Consider the following 27309-nt stretch of genomic DNA (forward strand, 5'->3'; position numbering starts at 1 on the left):
CGAGGCTCTCAGGTCTCTTCTATGCCCCCTCTGCAGGTTTTCTTGTTCTTGTTTGTGATTACACACCTCCTTGTCCCTTGTTGGATTCTTTCGTAGTTTCTTCCCTTTCTCCTTGGGGAGTGGGTCTCTGGGGAATTCCATGCAGTAATAATCTCCATTTTATTTCATCAGTTATTCCATTCCCCACAATCCCACTCCCCTATGTTAATTTTATAATCCAAAAGGTAGTTGTTCCAGAAGTAATTAACTTGTTTCACAGTCCCACCAGAGCTAAGAACTTCCTTAACTCCAGAGACTTGCAGACACTCTCCAAATTCAATCTTCCAATTTTGCAGTTTTTGGTCATGTAAGACTTTGGATCTCTCCCTTTGTATCTTTTGAGGTACAATCGCGGTCTCTCCCATCTTCATTTGCCCTTGGACTTGCCTTATTGAGTCAAATTCCTGAGTTAGTTGTTGTGAGATTTCTTTGTCTTCGTTTCCTGTCAGTTCATATTTACTGGCTACAGCAGTCATAAAATCCAGCTTTCCATTCATCAAGTTCATTTTCTCGTGCAACTGCTGCAGCATAGCATTTACTTTGCCAAGGGCAGAGGGTAAAACTTCCTCCCTGCTTATTTCTGTTCAAGGTCAAGTATCTGGTCCCACACTGATTTTCACAGCTGTTATGTCTCCCTGTGAACTGCAGCAAAGAAACTGACAGGCTCCCTCTAGGGGACACAGTTTCTATTTAACGTCCATCTTTAAAATGTATCCAACAAAAGGAAATTTACTTTCAATTTTCAAATACTTTGTTTCCTTACAATACAAAAAAGCGGAAAGCAGCATTGAAGTTAATTTGTTTCTCTTTTATTTCTATTTGTCAAAAGTGTTCCGTTTTCAATTGATGGACATCTCCAAGAATTTCTGTCCTGACGTCCCGTCCCCAGGTTTGGGACGATGGAAACTTATATTCCTTTGCTCTCTCTCTGCAGGATTAGGCGGTCAAAGTCCCCCCCCCCTTTTCTCCTGCTGTCAAGAGGGTTTTGATAGTTATAGGTGCAGGAAATTTCAATCTTAAATTCAATTTTCCAGGCTATTTAGCTTGTACGATCTTTGCTTCAGTCTATTTACAAAAAGCGGAAGGCGGACTTCCCGCTTCGTTGCCTAATTCACAAATTTTCTTACTCAAATCTTCCGTTTTTACTCACGGGTACTTGTTTAGAGTCCAATTGTCATCAGGAAAAAGTCAGCGCTCTCCGGCGATGGCTGTGTGGCTTCCCTCCGTGGAAGTAGCAATCGGTTCGCTGCACCGCGCTGCTCACCCCACTCCACTCCGGAGCCCCAAAAAGAGGTTTCCCCACGAGCAGGGGAGGCGCTCTTGGTGCTCTGCCGAACCCCACGTTCCCAGGCTTCTCCGCCTGGGATTTCTAGCGGGCCCCCGTCTTCGCCGCGATGGGAAGACCCAGTTTCCACAGAGCCCGTTCCTCCGGTCGGAGGAACTCCGCCATTCGCTGATGGCGCTAACCCGGAAGTCCCACTCTTCCACATATTTGAACTATACCCCCATCAGTCTGTGCTCTTCCCTCTTTGCTGAGGTCAGCCAAGACTCAAAATAGGAGGCCTCCTGTTTGTGCCTGTCTCTGTGCCCTAAGCTTCTAGGCTGCCTCTCTCTCTACATTGCTTCTACTTAGTGTCTTCTTATCTGCCTTCCTGCTCTTCTGCTAGCTGTCATGTGTTGTTGTTTTTCCATTGTCCATTGTATTGTTTCACTGGAGGAGAAACAAAAGAAACTACTTCAAAACTGCATAGTGAAACACTGGAATTCACTCACACAAAAATTATTGAGGATATGGCCATGATAGCTATGTTCTACCTCCACTGCTAGAAGCACCATGACTCTGAATAACACTTGCTTGGAACTGCACATGGGGCAACTGCTGTTGCTTTCAGGTCCTGCTTGCAACCTTCTCATATGCATATGGTTGACCGCTGTGAAAACAGGCTGCCACACTCAATGGGCCTTTGGCCTTATCTAGGAGGGCTCTTTTTACATTTTCAACTGAATGCCTTTGTGTTGCCTTTCTGTTTTACTTAAGTATGGATATGTTATTTGGCCTTCCCCTTCTACTCATCCTACTGCTGACATTCTCCTCCAAATCTTTGTAGCTGAGTTTTCATGCTTACTGTGGAGAAGGATCGGTAGGAAGGGGAATGGGCTCCTGCTTTCTCTAGGACACATCTTGGACTGGTGGTTTTGAGTACCAACACTCTGTGGGTGAGTGTCAGAAGATGCCATCTGCATGGCTCTAAGCATTCACAACTTGAAATACAAATAACATCGGGCAGTTTCAGAATTGCTTTTTATACAAGACTTGTTTTGATAAACACAAGGCTGGATAAAATAAAATTCAACAGCTGACTCTACATGATTGGTAAGTCAGACACCTTCAGTCTGTGGGGAAATTAAATCTGTGTGCAGCAGTGTGCTTATAGACTAGGTTTAATACTCATGCTGCAAGGGAGTCCATAACGCTTGGTAATACCGGCTTCTGGATACAGTGAAGAGCCCCAGATTGAGTGAATTCCCAAATCCCAAACTCAGTTTTATCATTCTTCACATGAACTCTGAAGCCTTTCTTTCCTCTGCTTTGAGTAATAACTTTCACACTTGCACTTGTAAACATCCCATTATACAATAGTTTTGAAACTTTTGTAACTAAAGGATTTGCTTAGAGCAGTTGGATCTCAGCCCATTTCCTGGAAGTCTGTTAGGCTTTTCAGCAGGGCTTCTTTGGATTGTGAAGTAAAAGCTTTGCCAACAGGGACAATGAAGGCATTTCAATAACATTAAAAACTGTGGACTTAATGAATCCTCCTGAACTGATTCACCAGCCTCAACCCTAAATGCCTGATTAGCTAACCACCATCATTGGCCCCAGAAGAATCCTCTTACTTCTTCACTTAACCTCTGTCAGACAATGGACCGCCTTGCGTATTGCTTCTCCGACTCCCGCCTGGCTTAAATGTTGCTTCTTCCCACTTGCAACTGTAACTATTTTCTTACTCATGCATTTCAAATTCTGAAACTTTCCGCATTCCTAATGTTTTGGCCTGTCCCCAGTTATGGGATTACTGTATGCCCGCCCCTCGTATGAGCCTTCTGCTTGTCTGAAAACAAGGTAACCACCTTTGCCAAGATCATGGGTAGGCAAACTAAGGCCCAGAGGCCGGATCCAGCCCAATCGCCTTCTAAATCTGGCCCACGGATGGTCTGGGAATCAGCGTGTTTTTACTAGTAGAATGTGTCATTTTATTTAAAACACACCTCTGGGTTATTTGTGGGGCCTTCCTGGTGTTTTTACATGAGTAGAATGTGTGCTTTTATTTAAAATGCATCTCTGGATTATTTGTGAGGCATAGGAATTCGTTATACCCCCTCAAAAAAAAAAAAAACGTCTGCCCCCCCCCCAAGGTCTGAGGGACAGTGGACTGGCCCCCTGCTGAAAAAGTTTGCTGACCCCTGGCCAAGATGTTTAAGTAGCTTGAGAACTCCAACCTTTGGCTCATTCTAACCATAACTTCTGTCCATGCTCTATCAATTTTTGAATTGTGCCAATGTCATGAGTCACCATTATCAAAACCAAGTCTCTAGAACCACCAAAGGGTAAAGAATGGCACACAGCTCTTTCCCCACTCCTTTTATTTTCTTTCAACACCTACTTTGCTCTCACTCTCTTCCCTAGAGAAGACTTGGGAGAGGGTTGAGGGCAGCACCATGTGATTGCTACATGACCAATGGGTATGGTGGTGCAGTGTGGTTTTATAAGCAAGCTCCTCCTTTGAGCTCTTCCTGCTTCCTTTTTTGCTATGCCCTCTGAAGAAGAAGAGTTTGGACTTGATGTCCTGCCTTTCACTCCCCTTAAGGAGTCTCAAAGTGGCTAACAATCTCCTTTCCCTTCCTTCCCCACAACAAACACTCTGTGAGGTATGTGAGGCTGAGAGACTTCAGAGAAGTGTGACTAGCCCAAGGTCACCCAAAATCTGTATGTGGAGGAGCAGGGAAGTGAACCTGGTTCACCAGATTACGAGTCCACCAGTGTGGGCTTTTACTAGTTGCCTATCTGAGGGGGCAGAGTGGGAATTATTTGGAAGGATTCATTGAATGTTCTTAGGATCCCTCTTTTTTCACCCACTCCACACTGTTGGGATGAATTAGATTGGCACTTGGGAGTGGTGTGCTTTCATTGCTCTTTGGACATTGAATCTGGGTAGGTGAGAAATTCAGGGGGAGAAGGGTTATTCATGCTGAGGCATTATTCGGTTAAGGGCACCCTTTGGGAGTTTGTCAGTGCACTATGCCTGCTGTACTTGGGCCCTTTAGGTTTGACATGTGCATTTTGGTCACACACTGGACGGTTGGCACTGGGTGTTCAGGTTGCATTCAAACCCAAGGCTCACCTTGCAAAGAGGAAGTAATTTCCACCCCATCCTTTGCTGGGGAGCCACAGACTGCATCTTTATGCCATTTCCAGGAGTATAGGGAGATATTTCATATTGGAATTAGCTAAAATCCTAACCTTTCCATACTTTCTAAATTCAGTTTATTTGATTAATTTGACCTGCAGTTCCTCCAAGCTGTTATGCTATTAAGCATTATACTTTTTTTTTTTTTTTTGCCTAATGAATCTTATGTTTAGATTTACAGCTTCCCACCCTTTGGTGCCTGAACAACAGATAAAAGCACATTGTAAACAAGTGATGTAATAATATTGTTCATAATATCTGACCCAGAACATGAACTTGTACAGCTCATAATTCTCAGCTGCATTATGAAGCAAGCTGCATTTCTTCCAATGTTCCCCCCCTCTTGAATGCAAAAATATAAATTTATATTTAAACTCAGAATATAAATTTATATATAAATGCATGATTGAGTCTAATTAATGCACGAAGGGGTTAATGGCATAGAGTAAGCTGTCCTGCCAGGCTTAGTCTTTGTCACTTCCCTTCACCATGGAAGGAAATGGGCACCCAAGCATTTTTTTCTACTCAGTCAATATGCAAATTCAGTATGTGAGGAGAATTGAGCTGGTTGCTCCAGCTAGGAGAACTACATCACTGAAAACATAGTCTGCAGAGATCATCACAGATTGCAGCAAGCAGATAAAGCAATGGGCAAGCACTATCGAGAACTGTACTTGTGGTGAAACATGGTATTCTACACAGCAATTAACAGCATTTAGACCAGTGATGGTCAAACTTGGCCCTCCAGTTGTTTTGGGACTATAACTCCCATCATCCCTAGATAACAGGACCAGTGGTCAGTAATGATAGGAACTGTAGTCCCAAAACAGTGGAGGACCAAGTTTGGCCATCACTGATCTAGACTCTGCCTTTACTGGAAGAGATGGATGTACTTCCCTCCCTTGATGAGCTGAATAATGCCATCAACTCTCAGCCATGTAGTAAAGCCCCAGGACAGGATGGAATCCCAACAGAACTACTGAAAGCTGCCTTCAATTCTTCCCTCATGTAACAACTGCATGGCCTCCTCTTTCTGTGTTGGAAACAAGGATTTGTGCCACAATACACGTGCGACTCCAGCCTTGTGACCCTCTATAAGAACAAAAGTGACTGTAACAACTATAGTGGAATCTCCCTGCTAAGTACTGTGAGAAAGCCGTTGCCCATGCAGTTCTCAACAGATTACAGTCACTCACTGACAGGGTCTATCCCAAGTCACAATGTGACTTTAGAGTTCAGAGTTCAACACTTGACATTACTTTTCCAGTGCACCAGCTGCCAAAAACAGAGACATCCCTTGAACATCAATTTCAGAGACATGATGTGGCAGTTGAAAAAGAGACAGAAACTAAACACAGTTACAAATTTAGAGATTGAAGGAAGAAACATTCAGAACCCTGTGGACATTAGAAAGTGTTTCCAGAGATACTTAAAAAAATTATATACTCAAGGGCCGCAAGATGAGGACAAGATAAAACAATTTTTGAAAAAGAATGGATTACCAAAATTGTCACAAGAAAATAGAGTAATCTTGAACTCTAAAATAACACGACAAGAGATTGAACAAGCTATTCAGAATATGCAATTGGGCAAATCTCCAGGGCCAGATGGACTAACCTCCAAGTATTATAAGGCATTGAAAGATTATTTGATACAACCAATGCTGGAGGTTAGCAACGAAATTTTGGAGGGGAAAAAGGCGCCGGAATCGTGGAAAGAAGCTTTTATCACATTGATACCAAAATCGGAAACTGAAAAGACTCAACTTAAGAACTACCGCCGCATCTCCCTCCTAAACGTGGATTACAAAATATTTGCAGACATATTAGCAAGTAGATTTAAAAAAGTCTTGAATCAGGTAATTCACAAAGACCAGGCAGGCTTTCTCCCAGGAAGACATTTGTTTGCTAACACAGGGAACATAATTGACATTTTGGAACTTTTGCAAACAAATATCAACACAAAAGCAGTTTTAATTTTTATAGATGCGGAGAAAGCCTTTGATAATATTTCTTGGAAATTTATGAAGGGAAATTTGGAAGGGATGGGGGTGGGACGGAGTTTTGGGAACGGGATTGACGCAATTTATTCAGAACAAAAGGCTAAACTGATAGTTAACAATGTGATTACTGAAGAGTTCAAAATTGAAAAAGGAACACGACAAGGCTGCCCGATTTCCCCACTGTTATTTATCTCTGTTCTGGAGGTGCTCTTGAACATGATCAGAGGGGACCGGCTGGTGGAAGGTATTCAGGTCGGAGCGAAACAATATAAACTTAAAGCGTTTGCAGATGATCTAGTTTTGACCCTTCAGGAGCCAGAATCTAGCATGAAAAAAGTATTACAATTAATTCAAGAGTTTGGTCGGGTAGCGGGATTTAAGTTAAATAAGCAGAAAACTAAGGTATTGGGGAAAAACTTGACAGTTACAGAGTCAGAACGGTTTCAGAAAGAGACAGAGTTGAACGTGGTTAAAAAAGTAAAATACCTAGGGGTAAATATAACAGCAAAAAATCTGAGTCTATTTAAAGATAATTATGAGAAATGCTGGGCAGAAATTAAGAGAGACTTAGAAAGTTGGACAAGATTGAAACTTTCCTTGTTAGGCCGAATTGCTGCTGTAAAGATGAATGTATTGCCGAAAATGCTTTTTTTATTTCAAACATTACAGATTGTGGACAAAACAGAGTGTTTCCGGAAGTGGCAGAGAGATATTTCTAAATTTGTCTGGCAGGGCAAAAAGCCCAGAATTAAGTTTAAGATATTAACTGATGCGAAAGAAAGAGGGGGCTTTGCCCTGCCAGACTTAAGGCTGTACTATGAATCAGCAGCTTTTTGCTGGTTGAAAGATTGGCTGCTTCTCGAAGACACTGATGTACTAGATTTGGAAGGTTTTGACAATGCGTTTGGTTGGCATGCATATTTATGGTATGACAAGGTTAAGATCAATAAGAATTTCAAGAACCATATTGTCAGAAAAGCAGTGTTTAATGTCTGGACAAAATACAAAGACTTATTGGAAAACAAAACTCCAAGGTGGCTTTCACCATTGGAAGCTAAGGCCCGGAAAAGACTTAATATGGAGGCCAAATGGCCGAAGTATTGGGAAATAGTAGAAAAAGATGGAGATAATTGGAAATTGCAGAGTCAGGAGAAAATGAAAGACAAAGTGCGAGATTGGTTACATTATGCTCAGATTAAAGAAGTTTTTAAACTTGATAAAAAGTTAGGATTCCAGATGGAAAAATCGAAGTTAGAAACGGAACTGTTAGAGCCTAAGACTAAGGTACTCTCAAGAATGTATAACTTGCTGTTAAAATGGAACACACAAGATGAAATGGTTAAATCGGCTATGATAAAGTGGGCACAGGACATTGGGTATAATATTATGTTTGAGGACTGGGAAAAGTTATGGACCATTGGGCTGAATTTCACTGCATGTAATGCTTTGAAAGAAAATGTAATGAAAATGATATATAGATGGTACATGACCCCAGTCAAACTTGCAAAAATATACCACTTGTCTGATAATAAGTGTTGGAAATGCAGGGAAAGTGAAGGAACGTTCTTTCACCTCTGGTGGACTTGCCCTAGGGTTAAGGCCTTCTGGGAAATGATATACAATGAGCTGAAAAAGGTATTTAAGTATACCTTCCCTAAGAAACCAGAGGCCTTCCTTTTGGGCATTGTTGACCAGAGGGTGCTAAGGAATGACCGAACATTTTTTATGTATGCAACAATAGCAGCAAGGATACTCGTTGCTAAGCATTGGAAAACCCAAGATCTACCCACACTGGAAGAATGGCAGATGCAACTGATAGACTATATGGAACTGGCTGAGATGACTGGCAGAATTCGAGACCTGGGAGAGGAGACGGTGGAAGAAGATTGGAAGAAATTTAAGGACTATTTGCAAAAATATTGTAAACTGTATGAATGTTAAGGAGGATGCTTGATCACAAACAACTTGGCACCATTGAATTAGATAAACTGAACTATGAAGATAAGCTAAATTTAGGAAAAAATCAACTTTTAGATAATGATTAGGCTAAACTAAAAAGTTTTAAAAAGTCAAATGAATATATCTGAAATTTAAGATATAATATTGGAAAATTAGATAAGGTGGGGACAAGGTGATAAATTGCTGAATTAATTTTTATATTTTGGAACGTAGGAGAGGGAGATGTGAGGAAGTCCAAAAAGGATAAGAAAATATGTTATGAAATGTGATATTTTTTGTATGTTTTGTTTATTATGTTATAATTTTTAAAAAAAAAACTATTAATAAATATTATATATATATATATATATATATATATATATATATATATATAAATTTCAGAGACATGATGAAGACCTTTGACCTCATCAGCTGAAAAAGACTCTTCAAACTGCTCAGTAAGATAGGATGCCCAACCAAGCTCCACAAGATGATGGCCCATCCTCACATCCTTTCCATTTATAGAGTATCAGCACAACCGAATGCCTTCATCTGACCCAGCTTCAACAAAACATGTCTCTCCCATATTGATCTCTGTAGCTACCCAACGGTTTGACTTTACCCCTAAAGGCAAACTCTTCCATTGTCTTCCGAGGCAGATGGATCTCAAGCAGCCTAGAGAACCATATTCTCCAAGGAACCCTGGGCTGCTGCAAAGCACAGGGGAGGAATCAATGACTGGAGGCCTTGCATACCACCATCAGACAAGTGAGAAGGTATCAGGTGTGTGGAGAACCCAAGGGAGTGTACATGTGATTCCCAGACAGCCTCCTATTGAGATAGTGACCAGACCCAGACCTGCTTAGCTTCCCCAAGATGGTGACCTCATGTGCCTTCAAATTATTCTTCAGGGTGTCGAGGGTGTAGTTAACTTTAGTGTAGTCCTTGGTCAAAATTCTGACCCTTTAGAAAAGATTACAATTCATTCTCATGGCTCTTTGTTTCTATTTTTTTAAAAATAAATAAATAAGAGGATATGATGGGAAGAAGGAGTTAGGCACCCTGAAGTGTTATAAGGTCTTTTCTTTTAATAAATCTGTGGAGCTATTATCCTTGCATTGTTCCGCTTAGTGTTCATGGGATTAGAATTCCCAATGACATTAACCAAACACAATAATAAAACAGTTATGCAAATACAGTTTTATTCTCTTGCCACCTACAGAATACAGTGCTATAAGAAAATGTTGCAGATCAACACACTGGAATGAAAAAAATGGGTTATTTGATATGTTAAAAGTAATTATTTTGACTGCACATGCAGGAACAAGTTTACAGAGCCTGAAGAATCAAATAGTCAAGCTTGTAGCCATTTCAGGATACAAGGGGGGAGGCCACATGTTTAAATCCTCTCCAGTTGGGGAGGGGGGAAAACATCTGCACACACACATAACACACAATGCTAGAGAAAATGCTACAGCATCGGAGATGTAGAGAGGCAGCCTGGCCAGGATAGGATTGCATTCCATCAGGGTTGCTTTTGGATTCAGCTCTATCAGTGGAGTCTCAGATGGCCTTGGTGGCTGGGAACATCTTTTTTTGCAGCTCTAGCTGGTTTGCCAGCTAGCTCCAGCCCCTTTTTTGGATCTAGATTGTGTGTGCACTACATATAAAAAATTACTCAATCTCAATTGATTCTAGAATAAATGTGTGTATGCAGCCAAAGACTTTGTTTTGTGGTAGGCATTTGTCCTGGTGAATTGTCAGTTGTAATGTTGGGGTGACTTCCGGTTTCACCGCCTCCCGCAATGGGTGTGCTCTGCGGAGGCTCCGCAGTAAACGCAGCTGCTTGAGGTGTTTTAGGGGTAACGTGGCAGCTACATGACCCCCTCAAAGGTTCTGGGGGTAACCCAGAGCTGAAAGGTATCAGGCAGCATTAGAAAGGGAACTCTCTGGAGTCTGTGTCGCAACAGCTGACGAGAGAATGGAGAGCCCCCAGACTCAAGGAGAATTGTTAGAACCCAAAACTAAGATTTTGTCAAGGATGTATAACTTGCTGCTTAAATGGAATACTCAGGATGAAACGGTGAAGTCTGTTATGATTAAATGGGCACAGGATGTTGGACATAATATTATGTTTGCTGACTGGGAACAGTTATGGACCACCAGTATGAAATTTACGGCATGCAATGCCTTAAGAGAGAATATTATGAAAATGATTTAAAGGTGGTACATGACCCCAGTCAAGCTTGCAAAAAATTATCATTTGCCCGATAATAAATGTTGGAAATGTAAAGAGACTGAAGGTACATTCTTTCACCTTTGGTGAATGTGCCCAAGGATTAAGGCTTTCTGGGAAATGATTTATAATGAAATGAAAAAGGTATTTAAATATACCTTCTTGAAGAAACCAGAGGCCTTTCTTCTAGGCATGGTTGGCCAATTGGTGTCAAAGAAGGACAGAACTTTTTTTATGTATGCGACAACAGCAGCAAGAATACTTATCGCAAAATATTGGAAGACACAAGATCTACCCACTCTGGAAGAATGTCAGATGAAGATGATGGACTATATGGGACTGGCAGAAATGACTGGCAGAATCCGAGACCAGGGAAAAGAGTCGGCGGAAGAAGATTGGAAGAAGTTTAAAAACTATTTGCAGAAATATTGTAAAATTAATGAATGTTAGAATGATGTTGGACAGAAAGTAAATGGTTTCCAGCTGTAATGTTTAAGAGATATGAAAAATAAGGTTAGAAATAAGTAAAAACTAATGGCGAGGATTCGCTGAACGAACCATTTCAATTGGAATACAAGAAAGGGAGGTATGAGGAGGTCTGGAAAATAAGTTAAAAGAAAATAAGTAACGGAAATTCTATGTGTTTTTCTTTTTTGTTGTTGTTGTTTTTATTTTTGTATTTTTGTTGTTTTTTCTTTTTGGTTTTTTCATTGTATTATTTCTGAAAACTTTAATAAATAATATATATATATATATATAAAAGCAGACTCAAGGAGATGAACAACTCTTAGCAATAAGCCACAAAACCCGAAACGGTAAGAGCGGCGGCAAAATTTCTAGCTACTTTCATCCCACAAAAAAGAAAAAAAAAAGAGTTTGGCCGATGCATTCAAACCATTACATAATAATAGAACCAAGGCTGTGTGCACACATTTCATTCAATGCATTTACAATCTGGGTACATGGATAGTTGAGCTGTACAGTTATTCATATATAATGTTAAATGAGCATGCAATCTGAATCTCTGTGTGCAATAGTTGAGTTGTATAAATCAACAAGTGCATACTCTCACCCAAACACTTGTATATAATAGGCTGGTCTGAGAAGCCAAATTTATAAGGGATGGAAATTCAGGTATGGAGAAAATATTATAGAAAAAGACAGATATTGCATCATAATCCCAACAGTCTCCTGGGGGGATATATGCCATATTTTCCCCCAGAACTATCTGTACTGAAATATCAAAGTTAATTGGTCCATTTTCAGCTAGGGAGCAATACCCCCTTCCAAAACATCATAGTACTATATCCCAGCATTAACCAGACTTTGCAAAGAACTGAGAAGCCGTAAGGCTTTTCCTCAGTGTGTTTGCTGAAATGAAAGTTGTAAATAGCTACTGTAGCTTTCTTGTCTAAATGAGAAGACTTAGGACATATTGGCAGTGTGTATATGTATCTTCAAGATTTAAGTGAGACTATTAAGTGTAGCTGTGAGTAGGTGTACAGATGAATCCATACCACTCTTTTCCCCTGTGGAGTAGCAACTATTTCATTGGAGGAGGAGGAGGAGGAGGAGGAGGAGGAAGAAGAAGAAGAAGAAGAAGAAGAAGAAGAAGAAGAAGAAGAAGAAGAAGAAGAAGAAGAAGGCGGCGGCATAGTGTGAGCTTGTTTCTTATTATAATTGAGAACATACATAGGTGTAAGATGTGCATGTTCCCAAAAAAAGTAGTTTGTGCACATCACTAGGATTAATCATTTTGAATCTATAGAGCCAATGGGATACAGTTTCCCCAATACCTTGGAAGGCAGAACAAGGCATATAATATAGAGTGAACAAAGGGGCACCACCTAATTCAGTTAAAAGCAAGAGTGAAATGCCTCAGGATCAGGTTCTGACACTCCTCAGGCGACAGACATCCACTTCCACAGGTCAAGCCCTCCATGAGTGCTTTTGCATGGCTGGAAATGTGTCCTTGAATTATGTTAATTACCTCTTACTTGCCTGGAAGGAGGAGGACATGTGTTGTGTTGTGTTGTGTGTAGAAACCACTGACTTTTGCATGGTTGGAATGTAGCTTACTGTACAAGGGCAAGAGTCAGAGTCACATCTATTGTTCTGCCCACTTTTGCCTCAGACCCAACCTGGCATGTAGCCTGCCCAGAAGGATGCCCACAAGGGAAGCCAAAGAGCTGCCCACCCCTGAGTTAACGGATCTATAGCATGATAATTGATTAACTTCCCTGTCCATCTGACAGTGTGGGTTATCTGTTCTTAAGGTTAGAAGGAGGAAATAATGTCTTCTGAGGTCTGCCTTGTTTGGGTGACCTATCTGGCTCAAACTATCTGATCAGTACTAAAACTGGCCCGTGCTCTTTTCCTATTTACACACCTTAATGGTGTTCCCCAAAGGCTCCTGGTAGCAGAACTGGTTCTGTTATAAGACGAAGTGAGGGAGCTGCCTTGGATACAGATACAGAGGTGAAGAAAACTGTGGTAAGTTGCCCTGGTGCTTGAAGTAAGATTCGACTGCCAATCTGGTTTGTTCTTGCACCTAAAATTGGAAAGATGTGTATATCAACATACATGTGCATGTGCATATGCATTAATGTTATCCTACTGCAGTATGGTGGTTATAAATGTAGAAATTATGGTGGTCTGGGACAGAGGAAGGAAGGGGTGGGAAAGGGGGATATATATATTATCTGGTTACAAACATTTGGTGCTTTTCAATTCTTCCATTGCACCACTAATTCTTTGACATGTCTAATCCTTAAAGTTAGATAAATTGCTCGCTAGTTCTATATGATTATGCTAATCAATATGAGTTATGTTGAATAGAAATCATGTGTTTACCCCTTAACAACCCTCATTTTATTTTGGTTTCCCTAGTTATTTTCATTTTCAGTATAATGCTAACTCCTATCTCCGACCACAGAGAATTTCCAAACCTCTCAACATCCCCCAAAGATAAGGGCAGATGGAGAAACAGACTGTAAAACATATGAACACAAATCTCTGCACAGTGTGCGGTCAAGTGTTCTGAATGGAGTCATCATAAGGCCTAGTCACTATGTGTGTGTGTGTTCTGTGCATACTCCTTAATGGCTGATTTGCACATTATTTTTTTTTTATTATTTATTTATTTATTTATTTATTTATTTATTTATTTATTTATGAATTGCTTCTTATGAAGCATCTTGAAGCAATTTCAGAATGCAAAAAAACCATATGCAGAACAATTATATGTATTAACAGTTAAAACAATTGCATACATAAAAACAAATTCAAATCAAATACAGTGGTACCTTGGGTTACATACGCTTCAGGTTACATACGCTTCAGGTTACAGACTCCACTAACCCAGAAATAGTGCTTCAGGTTAAGAACTTTGCTTCAGGATAAGAACAGAAATCATGCTCCGGCGGCGCGGTGGCAGCAGGAGGCCCCATTAGCTAAAGTGGTGCTTCAGGTTAAGAACAGTTTCAGGTTAAGAACGGACCTCCGGAATGAATTAAGTACTTAACCTGAGGTACCACTGTACAGATGTAGATGCTTGCTGTAATAAAGATATCTACTTAGATGGTACTCCCCCCCCCCAGCACAACTGCCATGGAGCCAAGTGATAACCATCCAATACTATTATTTGACCCAGACATAGAACTGCCCATCCCACAAAGTTGGTTCAGCAGGATCTCATGATCAAGCATAGTAGACAATACTGAGCTAGATGGAACAATGATTTTACTTGATGTAAAAGCAGCTTTGGATGTACCTAAGGACCTTTGATAACTTCTTCCAGCATGTATGCATATGCTGAATGCAAGATGGGGAGTCAGCTATCTGATGATGGAGCCATTAATGCAAACCTTTGTTAAACATCACATATTTGCTGCCTCATCTGTCTTCAATATTTTGTGGTTTCATGGCCAAAGGAGAAAAGAGAGGATATCCTTAAAGTATAGCTATATCTCAGCGTAGCCATATCTCAGAATCCTTAGATAGCTTTAATTCTCTATAATGGTCCTTAAGACAAGCATTTTATATCACTCTGAATATATAAAACTATATTAACATCTTTGGTATAATAGCTTGATTCGTCACCATTATCAACTATGAAACATAAGAGTTGTCCTATAGAAGGAAAGGACATTAGTGCAACCAATTTAAGCAAGTGGTAGTAGTTAGTCTCCATTAATTATATGCCTTTTTTTACTCAATTTAACACAGAAGGATCTCCTGCTGCTTGACATGTCGGGACTTCAGAAGCTCACTCTGTTGGGGCTTTGGATCTGCATCTGTATGTGTGAAGCTAATTAAATTCTATTTTCACTCATCATTGCAGTATTCCCAGTAATTCTCTTATATTTCTGCCAAAAGAATCATAATGCAAGATTTTTTTGAAGTGTAGTTTACTTTTTTTGCTGTGGAACTAATATATATTGGCATTGTTTGCATTTATTATTTCAGTTCAGTCATCATGAACATATATGCAACCCAGATAAACATTATTGAGCCAGTGTGGATAAGAGGATACCATTCTCTCATTGGATGTGGGTAACTCAGATGAAAACCTCTTATCTACATTGAAGTTTAGTTGGTGACCTTGGTCTAAGGCAGCGTTGGGGAACCTGTGACCCTCTAGGTACCTCTAGGTAATGTCGGAGTACAACTTCCAGGATCCCTGTTGCATACAGGTTAGAGCTGATTGAAGTTGGAGTTGAACAACATCCTGAAGGCTACAGGTTCCCCACCACTGCATGGAGGGTTGGTTCATGCCCAAATATAGAGTGCATAGAGTTGTGTGATCCCAGTTCTAGTCTTGATATCTCTTGACTCATGCATTGATTGTGTCTGTGTACAAGGAAGACAAAACTTACTAAAGACTTGGAGTTGACTATTATTTGGCTCTGGTGAGCAATTGACTGGAATGGATCATCAACACGGCAGCAACTCTCCTTTGGAAGAGCATCCCCCCGATACCAATTCTAAATCTGGCAAGCTAACCAGCATATGTTGTTTACCTACTTTGTATGTGATTATCCCCCAGCATCAAGGGGGAAGAGGGAGGGTCAGAGGCTACTGCCATTAGTGGTAATGGAATGGAATGCATTTTGCACTCCTGTTCTGCATCAGGCACTAAGAAGCGAAGATGTGGCAGAAGTCTGGCAAAGAGTTAAATGAGACTTTGATATAGTTCAAGGTAGCTCAGAAAATGATACTGCTGAACATGGTTTGGCATAATGCACATAGCTGTTAAGAATGCAGTGCTCATTTATCCTACTATTAATTTCTTCCACCATCATCTGAACACAGGTTTGAGCTATCTCTACACAAGTTCATTACAAGCAAAAGCTGCATACATATCTAGATTCATTTTTGCACTGGGTGTCACAGGAGTATCCAGTAGGCCAAAAAATGATCCACTGTCAGAGGAATCATAGAATCATAGAATCATAGAGTTGGAAGAGACCACAAGGGCCATCGAGTCCAACCCCCTGCCAAGCAGGAAACACCATCAGAGCACTCCTGACATATGGTTGTCAAGCCTCTGCTTAAAGACCTCCAAAGAAGGAGACTCCACAACACACCTTGGCAGCAAATTCCACTGTCGAACAGCTCTTACTGTCAGGAAGTTCTTCCTAATGTTTAGGTGGAATCTTTTTTCTTGTAGTTTGGAACCATTGCTCCGTGTCCACTTCTCTGGAGCAGCAGTAAACAACCTTTCTCCCTCCTCTATGTGACATCCTTTTATATATTTGAACATGGCTATCATATCACCCCTTAACCTCCTCTTCTCCAGGCTAAACATGCCCAGCTCCCTTAGCCGTTCCTCATAAGGCATCATTTCCAGGCCTTTGACCATTTTGGTTGCCCTCCTCTGGACACGTTCCAGTTTGTCAGTGTCCTTCTTGAACTGTGGTGCCCAAAACTGGACACAGTACTCCAGGTGAGGTCTGACCAGAGCAGAATACAGTGGCACTATTACTTCCCTTGATCTAGATGCTATACTCCTATTGATGCAGCCCAGAATTGCATTGGCTTTTTTAGCTGCTGCGTCACACTGTTGGCTCATGTCAAGTTTGTGGTCAACCAAGACTCCTAGATCCTTTTCACATGTACTGCTCTCAAGCCAGGTGTCACCCATCTTGTATTTGTGCCTCTCATTTTTTTTTGCCCAAGTGTAATAGTTTACATTTCTCCCTATTAAAATTCATCTTGTTTGTTTTGGCCCAGTTCTCTAATCTGTCAAGGTCATTTTGAAGTGTGATCCTGTCCTCTGGGGTGTTAGCCACCCCTCCCAGTTTGGTGTCATCTGCAAATTTGATCAGGATGCCCTTGAGTCCATCATCCAAGTCGTTGATAAAGATGTTGAATAAGACCGGGCCCAAGACAGAACCCTGTGGCACCCCACTAGTCACTCTTCTCCAGGATGAAGAAGAACCATTGATGAGCACCCTTTGGGTTTGGTCAGTCAGCCAGTTACAAATCCACTGAGTGGTAGCATAGTCAAGACCGCATTTTACCAGCTTCTTTACAAGAATATCATGGGGCACCTTGTCAAATGCCTTGCTGAAATCAAGGTAGGCTACATCCACTGCGTTCCCTTCATCTACCAGGCTTGTAATTCTGTCAAAAAACGAGATCAGGTTAGTCTGACACGACTTATTTTTCAGAAATCCATGCTGACTATTGGTGATAACAGTATTCCTTTCTAGGTGCTCACAAACTGTTTGCTTAATGATCTGCTCCAGAATCTTCCCTGGTATTGATGTCAGACTGACTGGGCGGTAATTATTTGGGTCCTCTCTTTTCCCCTTTTTGAAAATAGGGACAACATTTGCCCTCCTCCAGTCTGCCGGGACTTCACCTGTTCTCCAGGAATTCTCAAAGATGACTGCCAGTGGTTCTGAGGAAGTTGCATAGCTTCTCTGCAGGTAGACAGATATGAGATATGAGAATAAAGCAGACCTCCAAATTTATAGAGGGGCTTGTGTGTAGTATATGTGATAAAGCTAGCCTTTAATTATCTGCAGCAGAGTCCTTTAAAATAAACCTCTCAAGTATGATATTGAAGAATCTGTGGCAATATGTACTTATCACAGTCTTACTGTGCTAATTGCACTGTGCAGGTACAGTATAAGCATTGTGGTAGGTGTTCAAATCCTTTAAGCATGGGTCTCATAGACAATTAACCAGAGTTAACAACAAACGGTTCACTAGGGCTAACAATGAAAACAAATTCACGGTATTCTGAAGTCTAGGGTGAATGCAATTAGAACTAGTAGTAAATTTCTAAAACTCATTCCCGCCAAGCTAATTTTTATTAGCATCACCCAGTTATCAAATGTGATTCTCCATCTCATTTACTGTAAAGTTTCATTCTTCAAGTGATCTCTCCATCCCCTCCAAACAAAACCCCCAAATATGGCTCATTATGTTTCCCTAGGATTCAAATATTAAGGAGTTAGAAAATGCCACCTCTGCTTTATGAAACATCAAATATTGGTAAGTGTGGTTGTGCAAGAATCCACTGGAAATAATGAGATGAATTTGATGTATGGGTGAATTAGGGTCACTATTTACAACAGGATGATCCACAACTAAGCAAGCACAGGTTCAACTTTTAAGCTGAACTTTTAAGTTTAACTTACCTATATGTAGGATGAGCTAACTTGGCCCTTTTGTCTCAGAAAGTATCCTTCCTCTAGCTGGCAATGCTTCAAGGCCCTGGGTGACCTTTGGAGCATCCTAATATCCCTGGCTATTGACTTGATTGCCCCTGAGACCCTCTCCCACTTCATGGAGCCTGTTTGGCTACCTGGGATACTCCTGAGGTTAGGGTAAGGAAACAAGCTGGGAAACAGCTTGAATGCAAGTAGAAGAAAAACCAGTTGAATGCAATCAACCTAGTGGCAGTGAAGGCTGCAAAGAAGACATACTTTGCTGCCTCCATTGCATCCTCATTGTGCAATTTGTTAAGAGCTGTTCTGGGTAGTGTGGGGCCTTTTACAGCCTGACCCACCGGGACCTTGACTCCACTGTTACAGAAGATGAACCTCAAGAAGTGTCCAGAGCACTGTTCGTGGAATGCTTTCCCCAGGGATACTTGCACGGCACCTTAATTATAATATAAAAATAACCCTCTTCTCCCAGGCCTTTGGCTAATTAAGCAATCTATGGCCAATTAAACTGGGGGGGGGTATTGTTTTTGTTTGTTATTATGATATGTATTTTTGTGTTTCTATATTGTAAACCACTGTGATCCTCAGATGAAGGGTGGTATAGAACATAAATAAATAAATAAATAAATAAATAAATAAATAAATAGCCACCATACATTTAGATATGCTAAGCACCAGGAAAGTGTCCCAGCCTTGTCCCCAAAGAAAACCCATACCCTTTCCTATGGGTCCCATGGCCTCAAAACACAAGCCTTCTGATTTTCCCATTGCCTTGAGCATGTCTCAGAGTCACCTCTCACTACCTTTCTATACATATCTGTGCACAAGTTGTGACCAGTCTAAACCTACATAAACAGCCTCCCTGGTTTTGCCTGCTAGCAAAAGACCTCCATGGTCCACAAGCATTGGCCGATTCTTCTTGCAGGCCAAAAATTCCTACTAAGAGCTGAGTTGCTTTTCCCCCTAATGGGGATGGGGTGGGGAACAGTTCAGACACAATTGCAAAGAACAGAGGTAGGTATCTGCTTGAAGCGGTGGGACTGCACCCATCCCAATTCTGCACTTTTTATTTGAGCATAGGTGACACAAACCTTAAGAACATAAAAAAGTCCTACTTGCTCAAGCCAAAGCACCCTCTTCTCCAGATGGCTAACTGGATGCCTATGTCAAACTGACATCTCTCTCCAGCACTTTCCTTACTGGTGATTGCCAGCAACTGGTGTTCAGAGGCATCCACTGCTCCATCCCTAGCTTCATGGGACCCCACATTATGCTTGATCTGCACAATTCTCTCAGCACAGAACATGGCATAAAAGTTGATATCAGAAGTGGATCCATTGAGGCAATCTGATATGCACCAGAACATAATGTAAGTCCATGGCATAAACCAGCTGGTGGAGTCAGAGAGTAAGACCAAAAGGCAAATCAAGAGGCAGGGTCAAGAAACAAGCCACAAGGTAGAAATGTCAGCCAGGAGCCACATGATGAAGCCAGTGATTGGGACCAAGAAGGAGAAACCAGAAGGCAGGGATAGGGTATCCTCAAAGAAAGCATGGCTGTCTTCCTGGAACATGGAATAGGGTCACTCCACCCAACTCCCCCCCCCCAGCCCCACTTGTAAATAAATAACCATAAATAGTGACTGAATATTACCTAGTAAGCCTTTTGGATAAGAAGGAAAGTGTAGTAATCACTACACTTCCCTGGTTAAACCAAAGCTTTGTGATTAGGTAAAGGTAAAGGGACCCCTGACCATTAGGTCCAGTTGTGACTGACTCTGGGGTTGCGGCGCTCATCTCGCTTTATTGGCTGAGGGAGCCGGTGTACATCTTCTGGGTCATGTGGCCAGCATGACTAAGTCGCTTCTGGCAAACCAGAGCAGCGCACATAAATGCCGTTTACCTTCCCGCCGGAGCGGTACCTATTTATCTACTTGCACTTTAACGTGCTTTCGAACTGCTAGGTTGGCAGTAGCTGGGACTGAGCAACGGAAGCTCACCCCGTGGCGGGGATTCGAACCGCCGACCTTCTGATCGGCAAGTCCTAGGCTCTGTGGTTTAACCCACAGCACCACCTGCATCCCCCTTGTGATTTGCTTCACCAATTAAAGCTAAACCTAATAAGCTGTTACAAGCCATGCAGTGCTGTTGGGATTGGCTTGCATTGGAAGGCTCTGATGCAGGTAAAGGAAGAGACAGAAATAGTGCTGAATAGTGGAAAGTTGGGCTGGATAAGGGGATTTATCTGTTCCTCTCTGACTTCAGCACTTGAAAAGTAGAAGCAGGAGGATCAGCTCCTCTTCCTGGGCAAACTATCAAGAGACACCTTAGGGGATGTAGAGGGTTTTGCTCAGCTGAGGGAGGTGGTGGAACCAGAGGCAGTGCTGAACAGGAGCCTGAGCAGGAGGGTGTTGCCTTGTTTCCTAGAACCAGGCATGACCTTTGCAGATGGCAACAGACCCACCCACCGTGACAAGGTATGGTTTTCCAGTCCTGACATTCCTGCAAGATAAACAAGTCTCGTTAGTGAGTATAACATGCCTCATCTTTAAAAGCTGAGTGGAATTGGGAAACTTGCTGGGACATTGTTGATGCTTCCATTCAGTTCAGTTGCCCTCCTCCTGAATCTCTGTACCCTGACTCCTGGACCATGACTTTCCTAAATAAATATATATTTCTAACTTACTAATTAGCAGTCTCTGCAAATTTAGGAGTGGGAGTCATCCTAGCTTTATGTATGCAAAAATTTGGACAACATTCTTAATTTGTTTTCATCAATACAAATGTTTTTAGAAATGGCAGTACTCCCACTGCAGAATATGGGAAAGCAGCAGTTTTCAGTTAGATAAATATTAATTTACCTATTTCTCCCAAACTTTTAGGACTTCTGGAGTGTGCAAACTCCACATGTGATTGTTTCCAAAGCTACTGAGTGTGATTAAGAGCACTGTGATTTATACACCTGCAGATAAAAGCCATAAAAGAATCTAATTATCAAGCCAATGTATCTTGTAATTAATTTCATTTTTTTTTAGCTCAATAATTAATTAGCTCATGTAAGTAATGCTAGGACAGCAATCCAGATTCTATCATGGGAGATATTTTTCGTGAGGGAGAGACTAGAGTGTAAATCCATAAGCGATCATTTCCAGATCTCTCTGTGAGATTTCTATATGGTAAGAATACATTCCTTTAGCACCCACTTTCCTAAAGTGTCAACTAAGTGAATTGTTCATTTGAAGTGAGATACAGTATTAAAGGGGAACAAGAGCCCTTGACATGAAAAGCTAGAGGGTACATGGATGTATTTGCTGCCACAGGCTGGTGCAGGCAAGACCAAAAGAAGTGACAAAGGGTACTGGTACTGGGATGAATTAGGCCACAACTTTATTGATTACAGGCAAGAGTAGGTTTGGCTAAGGCATTGGATTAGGCAGCCCATGTGCTGCCTGATAGAAAACCATTGGAGTCTACGCTGTGTGGAGAGTCATCCCTTATATAAATTGGGTGCCACGACCCTGCGCAGGCCACCTTTGGGAGAGGTGTACTGGTTTATCAAGCCCTTGTGGACTCCCGGACAGAGCCACACCTCCTGCACCCCTCAGGGTACACCCATGACTTAGGATCCAGCCCCAATGCCTTATCCGCCAAAGTTGTAACAATTGCTATGATGTAGGCAAAAATTTGAAAGCCAACCAATTTGCTTACAGGAGAAAAATCCTCCCTGCCCTGAGTAAACTATAGCAAGGTCCACATGCGAACTCGCCCACTGTTAGATGGGCTCCTAATAGTCCTGCTGGGTGGGCAGAAATTCCTGCATTGGTCAGCAAAGAGGCCACCCCCCTTAAGTACACCAGGGTTGGGCAGGGTGTAGCCCCCCTGACCCTGATTTGCCTTGTGGGTGAAGCACGCCCCAGATAGATGCTCCAGTGCAGGTGGGTGGCAGCAGGTGGCCATCCCATCCCCCAGCCTCATCTCTCAGGACCAGCCATGGCCATGCCATGCAACAAACATCACCCCCTAAGCACCAGTTGAGTGGATATTCCCACCACAGGTGCATGATGCTATAGCTGGTGTGGAGAAGATTGAAAGAATAGACACAGGAGACTGGTATTGGGTTGAATTAGGCCGCAACTTCATTGAACATAGGTAAGTTAGGTTTGGCTAAGGCATTGGACATGTATCCTAAGAATACATTCCATTAGCACTTTCTTTCCTAAAGTGTCAGCTTAGCGGATTGTTCATTTGAATAGTTACCCCATTCTAGAATTTTGCATTTTTGCAGTGTATGAAGCAGGTTGCATGAATATTCAGTCAGGCAGGGAGGGCTGTCACAACACTTTCTTGAAATGTAGCTTAGAAATATCTGAAATAAATAAATGCATACACACATTTTCAAGATTTGACTTTTAGAAAGCTATTCTTAGCTATGCTTAGGAGTCCACAGGCCATTTGTTCCTCTAGAAACTGTGTAGTCCAGCAGACCAGTCTCATTCACAACACTGATTACTAGCATTTACAGCAAGCCTATCCAGGCATGTTTTTAGCACCAATCAGCTGATTGGCACTGTCAGCATAACTTCAAAGATGCTTGCTGTAATCACCAATCAGCTGTTCAGCAATTACAGCAAGCTCCTTTGAAATATTCTTTGCAAGTGTGGTTTGAATCTAAGCTGCACCTTCAGATTCCTAGGGGCTTATAACAACCAATAAACTGCTATTCATTCATTCATTCATTCATTCATTCATTCATTAAATTTATATACTGCCTTTTCAGGTGCTTAGGTCAATGGTGCTGAGAATGAACCCATTTGAAATTGTCACCTAATGTCATACTGACATCTGAGGACTGGCAGGCACCAAGTTGTCAAAGCTAGCCTGTTGGCAGTGGGGGAAGTAAGGATTTGGTCTGCTAATCAGATCCAGCTTTGGACATTTCTATCCTCCTTTCCTTTTAAAAAAGGATCAAAGAAACTAACCACAGTTGCCCATTTGGACATAACAAGAAACTAGAGTTAGGCCCCATCTGCAGCCTACTTTACATTTAAAGCAATATCATGCCACTTTAAAGAGTTATGGTGTCCCCTAAAAATCCTGGGACCTGTAGTTTGTTATGAATGCTGAGAATTGTTAGGAGGGTCCTATTCCCACCCCCCACCATTGATTAGTTTCAATCCCACTTCACAGGGAACTGGGGGTTGTAGTTCTGTATGTTGTGGGAGGGAGGAATAGGGGTCTCCTATTAGCTCTCAGCATCCTTAACAAAATACAGCTCTCAGGATTCTTTGGGGAAGCCATGCATATTTAAAGTGAGATATTCCTTTACATGTGTAATGTAGTTGGGGGTTTAGTTGAAAATGGAAGCAAAAGCTTAAGATATCCTCATTGCAGCTGGGCCAGACCGAGTTCAGGCAAGGAATTGTCTTCCAATTTTCTTATCTTTAGCTTCCATATTTGTAATACAGGAATTATTTTAATTTTCTAGGGCTCTCAAACACATGGGTGCAGGAGGCTCCCCATTTAGAAGAACACCCTTGAATTCATGTAGGTCAGAGGTTGGGAATCTTTTTGGCCTGGCAAACCATATATTTGTCTCCTGCCACCCTGGAAGGCCAACCTAAACAGGTGGGCATGACCTCCCACCTGTAAATCATCAGATGGCATAGTGACACCTGGTGATGGTAGCAGTGATGGACTCTAACACTCGTGATGGCAGAGGCCTCTTTCAGCCCTCTGCACAGAACTTCCCAAATGTCTGACAAGCAGCTTCTATATTATTACACATTGGGCACTATCTCTTTCCTGAAGTAGATATATATATACATATAGGATTTCCAAGCATTCTGACAACTCCTCAGTACCACTCCTTGAGCAATATATATGCTACATAGTACAGGGTTTCCTGCTTATATATTATGCTGGTGTTTCTTTCTGTGTCTCCTATTTCCTGTGCTCTCTTTCCTTGTTGCATGTTTCCTGTTGTGTAGTATTAACTATAGATGGAATTGATTTGCTTCTCTACCAGGAGTCTTTTTAAAGGATGTATTTGCATGCGTAACAACACATTGTGAACTGCCCTAAGATCTTCGGATGAAGGTGGTATATAAATGCAGTTAATAATAATATTAAACAAAATTACACTGTGAACTTTCAGACCATGCCCTAGGAATCGAATACTAATACTGACTTAATACTAAATGTGCCGCAAGTGGTGCTGTGGTCTAAACCAACCACCGAGCCTCTTGGGTTTGCTGATCAGAAGGTCAGCACTTAGAATTTGTGTGACGGGGTGAGTTCCCGTTGCTGTCCCAGCTCCTACCAACCTAGCGGTTCAAAACCATACCAACATGAGTAGATAAATAGGTATCACTGTGGCAGGAAGCTAAATGATCTTTCCGTGAGCTCTGGCACTCATCACGGTGTCCCATTGCACCAGAAGCGGTTTAGTAATGCTGGCCACATGACCTGGAAAGCTGTATGCAGACAAATGCTGGCTTCCTCAGCCTGAAAGCAGAGGTGAGCAATGCACCCCATAGTCACCTTTTACTGGACTTAACCGTCCAGGGGTCCTTTACCTTTTACCTTTTTACATTTACCAACTTTCCTTACAGGACTGCTGTAAGGGTTACTGAGCTAACATGTCTATGACTCTGAATAACTAAAGCAGGGGTAGTGAACATTGTGCCCTCAATAAGCTTATAGATTATGTCTTCCATAATCTATAAGGGTTGGAGCTGATGGGACTCCAATGGCATCAGGAGAGCAACTGGTTTGGCTACCCATCGTATAAAATGTGATATGCAATTGAAGTATAATTGTGATGCATTTGGAAATGAAGTTTTAAAAGCTTCTCTTAACTTTCCCCCGTATTTTCTTTTGTTTGTTTGTTTGTTTTTGTCTTCTGTAACTACATCCAGATTTTAGGAACGATTATCTTTGAGCCATTTGAGCTGGATCTGTGAGTCGTGACTTCATCTGAAAGTTAAGACCATGCTGAGTTGCATTCAGACTCCCCAGGGGGAGAAATCTCAGCTAAATGAATACAGAAAAATCCTAGAGGTAATGCTATAAAAGACTCTCACACAATGCTCTGAATTTCTGCAGGGAAGTTAAGTAAGAGTCACTTACAGGATTTCTAAGAGGTGTTTTTTAAAAAAGATAAAAATAAAAATAAAAAAATGTCATAGTTATGAAATACAAGACGAGCCAGTAGAAACAGAAGAGTTGAAATAGCATCCCCATTTAAAGAGTACACCTGTTACTCTAATTGCACAGGGCAAAATGGGTCATTCTTCCTGCCAAAAACCTTTGGAACTGTCAGCAGCCAGAAAAGCTTGTTAACTCCACTCTCAAATACACAGGCATTAGAGCCCATACCTTCCCAGAATCTTTTTCTTCACCAACATTGCATTGTTCAATGAATGGCTATTATTTGGTATTATACCCTCACATACAGAGAACTTTCTAAGAGCAGCTAATTTGGGAGAAGTTCTTTGGAAACTACAGGTGCTGTTTTGATATGGCGTGACATTTTTAAGGGTCCTTATTTTTATTTCTTAAAAAAAACTTACCGGCTTCACAATGAAAGATATATGGAATAGCAAAAAGGCAAAGCTGCTACAATCAAGTATTTTTCTTCACCGATTAGCATTTTCTGCTCAGATGAGATTTTGTATATAGATAAAAAGGTAGGCTATTGTAAGGTTGTGACCCAGGTACATTAGCAAATCCATCTTTTAGCCTTGCTTTCATGGCTGATTTAGGCCATTGAATGTCAGAATCGCTTTGTGAGCTACTTCAAAAAGAGACTGAGCTGCATTTTATGTCTGCTTTTGAATTCTCTAAGTTTCCCCAGAAAATCAACACCCCAGAAGCACAGGGCCTTTGCTCGATCCCCAGACTACCATGACCTTTGCATTCCCAGCTCAATTTTTAAAAAACAACTCATTATCTGCCTCAGTTATCATTACAGAAACAAAATAAATGAAGGAAATAAAATAAGAAAATAAACAGATATATATTTCAGTTCTATTTTTTTTCATCAATTTTAGTTTTTGTCATTTTTCTGTTTCACTCTTTGATCGTGATACAAAGAACAACTTGTTTGTATAAATAAAAAACTATGAATAAAATAAAAATTGTATCACTGAACATTAAGGGCTTAAACTCCCCTAGCAAAAGAAATAATTGTAGCAGATTACTAAACATCATCACCATCATCAAAACAACCTGCAATATTAATGCTACAAGAGACTCAGATGAAGAAAGGAGAGGAACATCTTCCTGATTTCTCCTCAAGTCAAAGTGAGTTAGCTATTATTCTTGCTAAAATTTCACCGCTCCATTTTTCTGAATGGATTACAGACCAGCTCAGTGATTTATTTTTGGAATAAATAGCCTGGTATCCTGAGAAAGAATATTTATTAGGATGCATTTATGTGCCCAATAATAACCATAGAGATTTTTGGGGAACACAGATCAGATAATATCAATTAAAAAAGATTTCAGTGGCGATTTCAATGTGGTACTAAACCCCAAGATAAATCAATTTCCACAGATAGCAAAATGTTCTTAGAAAAATTTGAAAAGCAATATGTGGTAGATTGGATACATTGTCACTAAACCAAAAAAACATTACTTTTCTCTCCTCTTTATATAATTCCTATTCAAATTTCTATCTATTTCTGGCATCTCCTTCTCTGATTAGATCACTGTCAAAAGTGTAAATTGGAGTTCAGTTATATGCAGATCATAACACTGTTTTGCTAAAATGTGTAATTTATGGCAAAAGGGAATGACTGCTCCCCACATTAAATGGGGGGCACCCTTTGCATGGTTGCACACAGCCCCCGGGATCCTATGAGGCACCATTAACACAGGCTTGGCTTCACCTTCCCCAGGTGGGATTCCTGGAGGTCTTTGCCTACCTCAGCCAGTTGTCCAATCC

The sequence above is a fragment of the Podarcis cretensis genome (genome assembly GCF_951804945.1).
Source record: "Podarcis cretensis genome assembly, chromosome: Z".
Taxonomy (NCBI): Eukaryota; Metazoa; Chordata; class Lepidosauria; order Squamata; family Lacertidae; genus Podarcis; species Podarcis cretensis.